The sequence below is a fragment of the Mirounga angustirostris genome, unplaced genomic scaffold (genome assembly GCF_029215605.1).
Source record: "Mirounga angustirostris isolate CCGP_5_RB_7025 unplaced genomic scaffold, mMirAng1.0.hap1 SCAF_1, whole genome shotgun sequence".
Lineage (NCBI taxonomy): Eukaryota > Metazoa > Chordata > Mammalia > Carnivora > Phocidae > Mirounga > Mirounga angustirostris.
The window spans coordinates 76,040,111-76,051,335 of NW_026991709.1; positions in this window are offsets into that span (position 1 = coordinate 76,040,111).

An 11,225-nucleotide genomic window follows, 5' to 3' on the forward strand; every position below is an offset into this window, starting at 1 on the left:
AGCTAGCTCTGCGCCGAAATCCTGGCTCTGAAGCTTAGAAGCTGAGGGCACTTGGGTTGTGGTTTCTGTAATATTGGAGGTATGAGTGCCATCTTCATGAGATGCTTGTGAGCATTAAACGATACTGTGTCTGTATATCATTCAGAGGAGTATCTGACAGAAGTAGCTAAATGGTAAACATCAACATGACCAACAATTCCCGATAGGATTACTTTTCTCCCATGGACCACTGTTTGAATACATGTAAAAAACAATCCTGTTGGGGCGCCTGGGTGGCTCAGTTGGTTAAGCGACTGCGTTCAGCTCAGGTCATGATCCTGGAGTCCCAGGATCGAGTCCTGCATTGGGCTCCCTGCTCGGCGGGGAGTCTGCTTCTCCCTCTGACCCTCCCCCCTCTCATGTGCTCTCTCTCTCTAGCTCATTCTCTCTCTCAAATAAATAACTAAAATCTTTAAAAATAAAAACAATCCTGTTTATATCAGGAAAAAGGATTTTTTAAAGAGTTTTGGATATAGCCCTGGCAGCTGCAGTTTTACCTATACCTGAGCAGGTGGTCTTATTGGGCATAAATTTTCCATAACCAGTAGTCTTTTAAAAATACTTAAAAAAGGGTGCCTGGGTGGCTCAGTCGTTAAGCATCTGCCTTCGGCTCAGGTCATGGTCCCAGGGTCCTGGGATCGAGTCCCACATCGGGCTCCCTGCTCGGCGGGAAGCCTGCTTCTCCCTCTCCCACTCCCCCTGCTTGTGTTCCTGCTCTCGCTATCTCTCTCTGTCAAATAAATAAATAAAATCTTTAAAAAAAAATACTTAAAAGAGCATACATACACCATTTTATCATCATCAGATAGACTTCTCTAAACTAAAACACAAAATTAAAGTGATAATAATAAAAACTATTTTGCATGGTTCTTAATCTGAGAGAGAGGGAGATAGAAAAAGAAGGGGTTGGTGAGGAACAGGAGAAGAATTACAAATAGGTCATTACTTTGGGAAGCATCAGCCACTAGGATAGTTATTTTAGGAAACTCAAGGAAGGATTCCTTTTTTTTTTTCCAACTTAAAAGTGATTGGGTTATACTATTTAGGGTAAAAGGCTAAAATCAGTATTGATACAATATATTTTGAGTGTATATTAAAACAATAAGCTTTTATAACTAAAACTCATTATTTTCTCATTTTAATTCACTTGTGTTCAAATATATAAATGTAAATTTAAAAGTAAACTTAAATGTAAAAGTTGATGTAAAACCATATGTGGACTATAAACCAACTGTCACCATAAACAAGGATATATATGTTCATGGCAATCATTAATTTGTAAGGTGCATTAGAAATGCTTTCAATTTTACTTATTTTATTGACTTATTTTACTTAAAAATTGGGAAAAATAATGTTTGTTTTTTAAAGTGCCTGTTCAAAGAATGGAATTACCTATGGCAGCTACAATGCACATGCTACTTTGGTGAGTCACAAATCTTTTTCTGTGCCCTAAATCTAAAACGTTCACGCTCTATTGATCTGGGAGAGGAAACCCATTCCAAAAGCACACAACCCATTACAGGAAAAGTTCCGGACTTAGCAGCTAGCTTTCCACCCAGAAGACCTTTCACAATGAGCTTGTCTTGCTGACAGTGCACCCAGGACAATGGATCTAAAACTTCAGTGCGCCCTACCATCTCCAAAGCCACTTGTTAGAACTGCAGAAGTGGGAGCTCCACCCTCAAAGATTTGAATTCAGAAAACTGGGCACGGGGTGCCAAGTGTTCACATGTTATAAATGTCTTGTTTAAAATTCTGATTCTGAAACAGATGACTGTGCTTTGAGAGACTAAGAAGAACAGAAGAAAAATCAGGATTAAACCCAGCATACTATTTTTCGGAGTCAAATACTATAGATCACAAAGGTGTGGGCAGGGAGATGTCAGAATCGTATCTTTGGTGCCATCATTTCCCTCATGAGTACCAATACCAAAGAGATCCAAGTATCAGGACTTAATGGAGAGGACAAAGAGAGGGAGAAAACACTGAGCACATTGTATGATCTACGTACAAACACACACATGCACACATGTATCTTGGGAAATCAGAGATTCTTCCACAGGAAAGGTATAGACTGTAACTTAATTTACTACTTCCCCAAGTTGTACTGAACATTGTTAATGATTGAAGGTGGAGGTACTATTCCTGCAACTATAGAACTGTTCCAGAATCAAAAGTTTGGTACTTTTAGAGAATACTATAAGACAAATCAGGTTTCCATGTTATTTCTGAGGGTGAGGCCATAAAAGAAAGGGGATCCAAGAGAGGAAGAGCCACACTGACTCACAGAGTAGGAAGGACTTCATGGTGGAATGAATGTGCATTTCTAAGGAAGATTTCAATGTACAGGCAGCTGTTAGGATGGAGGGTGTAGAAGTAGAACAAATCACTCACAAGCCTATACTGACAAATCCCTCTAGCTCTCTGCCCATGCTCTAGACTCCCATAATTAGCTTTATCAACTCAATCCCGGTTTAGTTCCATTCCGTGCAGCACACATTTATGGACAGACTACTCTGACTTCAGTCCTAGGCTAAGTTCTGGAGACAAAGAAAACATGGAAGGTGGAAGACCTGGTCCTGGTCTTCATAAGCCCAATAGTAAATACAAAATATCTTTGCCAGACTAGGTCTGTATTGTCTATATTTTATACGACATAGAAAATTTATACTGTCTTTTCAAGACCTTTAGAACTGTGCCCCCAAATATGGTTGAAACTTCCAATTTCAATGCAAAAGGTTGTCCTAAATTCAAAGTAGATCCCTTACATTTTAGAAGTCTGGAGGGATGGGCATTATAGATAGATTAGAATTTAAGGAAAAACTTGGGGGGAGGGGAGAGAAAGAGGCAGCTGGTACAATCCCTTACTGTCCTCAGTTCTGCTTACATTTTTGTGTTGTGTTTTTTCTTAAGGTGAAAGAATATAATTTTGAGTTCTTTGAGATGGAGTTTCTAAGTAACACGCTATCAGCAAGTTCAACACTGCTATTTTAATGTTCTTGTTGTTCAGTTGGTAACTTTAATTTCAAGTTTTATAGTGATAACTGTAAATGATTTGGCTGCTGAACTCTGTTACAATTTTTATGTCATACATTATATTATACACATCATTACAAATTAATATGAAGGGGAATATATGTTACATATCAAAACTTGTGACTTTGAATTCTAGTATGTTTAGTGTTTTTGCAAAAATGTTTATTTTTATATTATCTGTGATTTTAATATAGTTGAACTAGATTTCTTTGTGATTAACAGTTTCATTGAATAAGCAGTATGGAAACAGTGTTACTTGGCATTTTGAGCCTTCTCAGGTTTATCTAAATCATTGGTAGCTTAACAAATTCCAGACTTATTGTACATAATTTTTTTTAATAAAAGGAATGTGTATTTCTTCTAAGTTTGCATGCAGGAGTGTATAATATCGTGTGTTGTGTGTGTGTGTGTGTGTGTGTGCCTAAGGCATGCGGCCAACTTACTATCTGCTAATAATAGGAGAGCTTTGATATGATCATGATCATCAGAATTGTACCTACTATAGACAATTAAAACTGAAAAAGTCTCAATAAAACTATGAAATGTGAAAAAAAAAAAAAAGTGAGTGGCCCAGAGCCAGGCTCATGGTGTGAAGTGAACAACTCCATTCAGGTAACTCTGAATTCAGCCTTAAGTTATAGTTGCACTTCCAAAACCAGTGCCCAGGCACATTAGTTTGAAACGAACAGGGCGTCCCAATGTAGTAGAAACACAAAGGACAATTATCCCTGTGCATGTGGCACAGTAGTGTTTACAAAATATTTTCAAATGCATTATCTCATCTGAGCTTCATGGAGACAGCTTTGTTTTCTTCACCAGCGCATCCCAAGTGCTGAAAATTCTGCCTGGCATGCAGGAGGTCTTAACAAATATCAGCTAAATTGGACTGAATCCTCCCAGCTCCCACATTTCACAGGAGAGGAAGTAAGGTTGGATTTGGTCCTTCTGAACCATCCAGGGTTCCCCCAGGATCAATCCTAGACTGGCAGAGGGGTGCTATGATCTTTGCAGCTCCAGAGCTCTCTGTTCTGCACGATCCCCAAGACATTTTGGTCCATTCATATACACTGTGTTCCCTTGGGTCCACACTGCTCCCGGCTGAAGCTTTAGAGCCACCTGGTGAGGAGGTGAGTGGCGTCCTCAACCTAGCAGCTGGGCTGCTGGTCAATGAAAGGAGTTCACTGTACAAGAGCAGTTCTCCTGTTGGCCTCTAGGTAGAAGCAGCTCTGCATTTTCCGTTGAGAAAGACAGCAAGTGGTTTTCATGTTAACTCTGTTGTTTGTTAGTGTCACAAACTATCCCTTCTATCTATGCTCTTTATAATAATACAAGTCCTCAGAAGGAATAGTTGATTTACTCCACAACTTATGAATAATCCTCTCACTCATAATTTAACTGCCCAGTGCTCAATGGAAAAACCTACACAGTAAAATCAGTTGCTGTGGTCAAAGGCCATGCTGACTATAACTAATAGAAAAATAAATCGGTGGTTAAAAGCTTGGACCTCAGAGTCAGGCAAACTCGAGTTCAGGCTAAGCTACTTAATACATGTGAGCTCCTGGGAAAGCTACTTAATTGCTTGCTCAATAAAATAAGAATTATGCATTCTGTCTAAGATGGCTATGAGAAATAAATAACATTTTTCAAGGTCTTAATACAGTGCCTGGAAAATAAGAAGCAATCAATGAATTATGATATCAGAGTAGATGAGTCGAAACCCCTTTCCCTAGGCATAGAGTGAGGTGTGGGAACTCTCATCCTTCTCCATGGTGACAGGGAAGTGGGACTCAACACATACCACCAGCTGTCTCCAAAAATGTCTCCTAATAATTTATCTCCTTTCTTACAGTTCACCTGGTATGGTGGCAGGAGTTGGAGTGTAGGCAGACAGGGCTGAGATAGCTGGGCCACTAACAGTTGTGATACAGGTTCTAAGACACCTCTTTTGCAACATCTGCCTGGGGTCTCTGGTCTCATTGTGGAATGTGGGTACTTATCGTCTAGTGACCTCAGTTGAAACTAAAATGTATCCAATTGAAAAACCCACTATACAGGCTTATGTGGTGTTAGACTGAATTCTAGTATTCATCCTGGCTAGATCATGCTTGGATTTGGTGTGTTTAGTTCTGAGTACCACTATTCAAGAAAAACTGGAGCCCATCTAGAGGAGAAGCTTCCAGTTAGTGAAATTAGTGAGGAGATTCATAGGCATCTCATTTTAGATACGGCCACAGAACGTTAGGGTGAAGAGGGCATTTTAAATCTAGATAAAGGAGACAGTAAACATGATAGTGGGTTTTAAATAATAAGAGGAGAGCCGTGTGGGAAAGAAATGATGATCTTTCTGGAAGGCTTCAGAGAATGTAAAAAGTATTTAAAAGCATAGAAAGGCAGAATTGGATTCAATTAAGGGAAAAATTTCTAACAATTAGAAATGACTGAAAGGAAGTCTCTTCTGCTGGGTTTCTTGACATTGAAGATATTTGAAGATATTCAAATAGAGGAAGGACTACCATTGGTAGAGAGTTCATGAATCAGTTCATGATGGGATACTTGAACTCTCCAATGTGGAGAATGCTTAGGAGAGCAGGAACTCCTGGAAATTTTATGCTCTTCATTCATCTCTTACCTTACATAGAATGTGAGTCTTACTTAAATCTCAGAGATAACTCAGTGAATCATTCATCAAAAATCACACCTCAGTTCAGCAGCAGTGCATACATCACTACTCATTCTGTAACTTATTTCACCTGGAAAAACAAGACTTCATCATGGTACAGTACAATTCAACTTTCAAGGGTACTTTGGGTGAACCGTGCTAGAATAAACCTGGTATCAAAGGTTAGCATTTTACTCCTTTAGATGTTAACACGTAACTCAAAAAGCTATCCCAACGTGAAACTTTTCTCCTGAATGGCCTACACCCCTGCATACATACCCTTATGTTCAGTATTAAATTAGTGTTAAGTAATTCTATCAGAATCAGGCTTGATCTCACAAGCTGAACTTTTTCCAATTGACTCAATCACATTCAGTTTGCCATTACTAACGTTTTCTCACCGTTTTGCCTTTCATTCTTGTTTTCTCTCCACTCTGGTTCAAGGCTAAGGATTAGGACAGATAGGAATTAAGTTTACAGGTAGCAGTAATAAGGGATGCTACCTGGTCTCTCTGCTACTTGATAACTTTTGCTTTCTTATCTAAAACCTTCAGTGACTCAACAAATAGCAAGTTAATCCATGCTCCTCAATTTGGAATTGAATATGTTCCACAAGGTGACTATAACCTGCCACTCCAGCTTCATTTTTTTCTCTACTGCCCTAAACATATACTAAACTATGGATAGAGCAGAGCACTCAGTGTTTCTTCATCTTATGCTTTTTCTTCCTACCTCTAGGCCCTTGATAACATGAATAAAAGTTCTATATACCAGTTTTTAAAGAATTAATGGAAAGAACTCTCTATCAACTTATCTTAGTTATATTTAACTGGATTTCATGAACATTTCAATTACATTATTTTATTTTTTATTTAAGACGTAATTAGAAAGGCATCATATCACCATTTTGCAGATGAGGAAAATGAGGATCATTTATCAAGTGACTTAACCAAACTGACAGAACTAGAAAGTGGCAGAATCCGAGTTTGGATCTCAGACAATCAAAATGGAACACAGGCAGGTGTCCAATGGAAACTATGAAAGCCAACATAGATGAGTCAGGGAAATGGAATTCCTTCTGAGGAGCTCAAGGCCCACTCACACGTGGCAAATATTCAGGGGTAGGCTTCTACTCCACGTGGTACCTGTCCAAAATTCTGACTCCATAAAATCCTAAAGCAGGATTCAGATGTTAGATTAATGTAAGATTGAATAGGATAGAATCGCAGGGCCTGGCACTCATAATATTTGGATTATCATCTTGGTACTACAAAAGTTCTCTACTGAAACTATGAAGCAAGTCACTTTACTCATTTGAATTTATCAGTGAAATAGTTTCAACCAATCTGCCCTCAGGAGTGAAATTGAGTGACATCACTCATGAAAGGTGGAAGGCTCTATTGTACTATGTGTCTTGTTTTACACATACATAGAAACATCGTAAAGTTCTACCCTCCTTTAGAAAGACTTTCTCCTGCCACTCTGGCCTCTTCCCTCTCTCTCACAAACCTACCCACTGCAATCCTCTTCCATCTTCAAGGAACTTCTCAAATGTTATCTTCTTTTGAGTACACTGTGAGGCCCCCATTTGTAGGTACTCTGTCCTTTGAATTAATATTAACTCTTGGCTTATAATAATAATACATATTATATATAATGATAATAATTATTATTATCATTGCAAACATTTTTTGAGGGCTTATTACATGACATGGACTTAGCTCATTGTTTTTCAAATATCATGTCTTTTCATTTTTCCAATGATCAGAAGAGGTCATTGCTATTATAAACACACATGTTATGGATGAGGAAACAGGTGACTAGAGATTTTAACCTATCCCTGTTTTTACAACTAGTAGATCATGGAACCAGGATCCCAGGTCAGACTGACTCCAGAAAACACAGTGCTAATACCACTGTGTAATATAGACTTCTATCTTATATTAGCACCGTATTTTTTCCTACTAGATCACTGGAAACACATGATTAAAACCAGAAGACTATCTTGGAGATAATCTTTTTAGCCATCTCATTTTACAGATGAAGAAAATGAGACTCCAGGAGAGTATTTTACCCAAGGTGACACAACTGCTAATGAGACAGACCCAAACCTCTTCCATTTTTCACTTTCCACCGTGCCTGTAGGACTCAGAAGGGCATAGGGGGCACCTTCTCATCCTCTTACCACCTGCAGCATTGCACACATGCCTTCCGACAGCAAATGCCTAAAAGTTAAATTTTATTGGATTTTTTTTGTAATCCAAGATCACTAATTAAAACACACTGAGAAATCAGAGTATATTACTGTTGTTAATGGCATACATCAAATGCAAACTATTAAGTGATGTTCTTGCATATGTAAAGAGATTTAAACAGATGATCAAAACATTGGTGGACAGTGTTTTGTTTATTTTTTTGTTTGATTTATTTTATTTTTTGGCAAAGGTAACTAAATTGGAGCAACCAAGTTCCACTAAGCCAAACTGATTTACAGGGATGAAACTAACTGAAAGTGATAAGGCCAAAATTGGGGCCTAGGAGTGAAAATTCTTTCTATCTTTCCAATCTGACCCTTGTCTACTTGTCTAGATCCACCTACTATGACCCCTTTAATATGCATCTAGTTCCTTTGATCCAGTAACACTCTCTGGCATCTGGACAAAACCTTTTCTTCTGTCTGGAAGATCCCTGCTCTTCCCCTTTCTTCACCACTTACCTAACTCCTCTTCCTCCTTCTAGATGCAGGTTTCATTATTTCAGAGGTGACTGACTTTTAAAACTGTTTGATCATCAGAACCACCTGAGGAGTTGTTATCAAAAAGCAGATACCCACAGTGATAGTGATTTTCAGCCATCATAATTTCTTACAAGGTCTTTGGGAGATTCTGGGAAATCACTGCCTTGGACTTCTCAGAGCCTATCCTTCCCCAGTGACATCAGTTAACCGATTGTAATTGTGTCTTTCCTCCTAACCAGGTTGGGAGATCCTTATGGCAGAGATGTGCCTTCTATTTCTCTAACACCAGTTAGCATTAGGTTATTAATCAAGGTTACATGAATAAATGAAGTAGGCAAATCAACAGCTTCTTTTCTCAAAATGTTACCTATGTCTACAGTATAAGCATATTTATTCCATTATTTTCTGATAAGCTTTTCAAATCCTCTTGGTTAAAGTTGATCTCTTCTTACTGTATATTATCATGGTAGATATCTTTTTAATTCAATTAGCCAACTTATAGTACATCATTAGTTTCAGATGTAGTGTTCAATGATTTATTAGTTATGTATAACACCCAGTGCTCATCACATCATGTGCCCTCCTGGTAGATATTTTTGTTTATTTTTCTTTTGCAACACTTTATAGCCTGACCTATATGTATGTATTTGGGCATCTCTCCCACTGAGTTCTGAGCTTCTGGAAGTCAGAGTAAGTCTTTTTAGTTTTGTGATTCTTTCAATAATCATCAACATACTCCATTTATACTTGCTGAATTAAAACAAAATTTTGTATTTCTTTAATTTTCTAAATTTTTAAATCTTTCCTATCACTGAGGTTCCCAGAATAAAATCCTTATGCCCACATAAAACATAACATTCCACAGAAATACATCTAATAATCTTGAGTTGATCTCATATGTAAAGGCTTTTGATTCTCAAGCAAAAATCTAGGACCATGTGTGTGTGTGTGTGTGTGTGTGTGTATCCAACAGGAAGAGAGATGAGGTTTCAGAACATGGAGTAGGACATAATTAGCACAAGAACACAAAATTCTTCATCATAAATAAATCTGAATTTGGTTTCAGAAAAAAAAATTATTCTGAAGTCAGTGATGTGGATTAGTTTGCAAATTGTGCCTCAGTCACCCAAGTCCAATGTCCCTTCAGTTCCAAGCTCTCTCCAGCAGGACTTGTCAGTAAAAGCAGTACACAAGAATGGATGTGATGCTTGGCAAGGTGAAGGAGGTGGTTACTGGAATTATTTTCCCATTGTGATGATCTGAAATCCAGATGCAGGGACAACAGAGACAGAAATTTAGAGCTGGGTAACTAATCAGAGAAAAAAAAAAAAGAAAAAGGGAAGAGCTAAGGCAGGACAATGGTGAAGAAATGGACAAGGATTAAAGAAGGCAGGCAACCAGAGGAAGATAACAATGAAGTTGGAAAAGCTAAATATTTTAGAAATGGAAAACCTATTGAGTACTCATTTTGAATTAACCCATAAATACCTTGTTGGGTAGAAGAAAGACTCTTTTTTTTTTTTTTAAAGATTTTATTTATTTATTTGACAGAGAGAGAGGTAGCGAGAGCAGGAACACAAGCAGGGGGAGTGGGAGAGGGAGAAGCAGGCTTTCTGCTGAGCAGGGAGCCTGATGTGGGGCTCAATCCCAGATCCTGGGATCATGACCTGAGCCGAAGGCAGACGCTTAACGACTGAGCCACCCAGGTGCCCAAGAAGAAAGACTCTTGAAATAAATAAATTGGAATCAACTGTAAATGCTGCACACATAAATGATAAATGAACAAATGCACGGAAGAACATCTGGATCAATTTATGTCTATAATTTTAAGTAGTGTCATCATACTTTATTCTTTCAACCCTCTGCCATCCTCTTTGGGCAGACATGTCTAGTTTTCTCAAATATAACTGGGCTCCAGCGCACACACACACACACACACACATCTAGTTTCTTCCTTTATGAGACCTGTTTATGTCTAAAACATTCCCTCTTACTCCTGCCATGTGGGTCTTGCAGCTGAGCTCCTGCAATAGCCAATGACTTTTCTCTAGTATCACCCAACTCAGATCTATAATGAGGCTACACTCATAGCTCTGACATTCCAAAGAGCCCAGGAATTGAAGCAAAATTAAATGCCAAGTCTGTAAAACAAAATGAAACAGACTAAATCCCCTTGGTCAGTTAACATTTGCAAAAATGCTGTCAGTAAGTTATTAAGCAAACACTATTTATTTAACCTTCACGAATTGTATGTGAAAGGCAAAGGTAGGACTGCTTATCATTTATCCTAAAGTGCATCTCACTAGCTGGAGTTTGAACATCCTTTCTGAACATATAAAAACGATAGGGGTTAGGTGTAGGAAGGAGAGAAACAGAAATACAGTCCTTCACAATAAGACATAGGTATCTTTGAAAGTTTTGTAAGCATATGTCCCTCTTTATAAATAAATATACATACAGTCCAAAGACCTATCAACCCAATGTTATCAAAATTTATTTAACCATATCCTACTTTGCTACCTTCATTTTGAAGATGTCAAATGCTAAGATAGACTTAATTAATCTTTGCTTATATTTTTTAATGATGCTTAAAATTAGAGCAAATATAGTATTAGAACCCTGCATACAGTATATGTAAAATTTTAAAAAAGTTATTTAGGTATTGCCTTTAAACCAAAAGACTCTTGTTTATTTTAACAACTGCTATGGTTTGTTTGTTTAATAAGTGAGTGTCAACTGAAAAATTAAATCTAT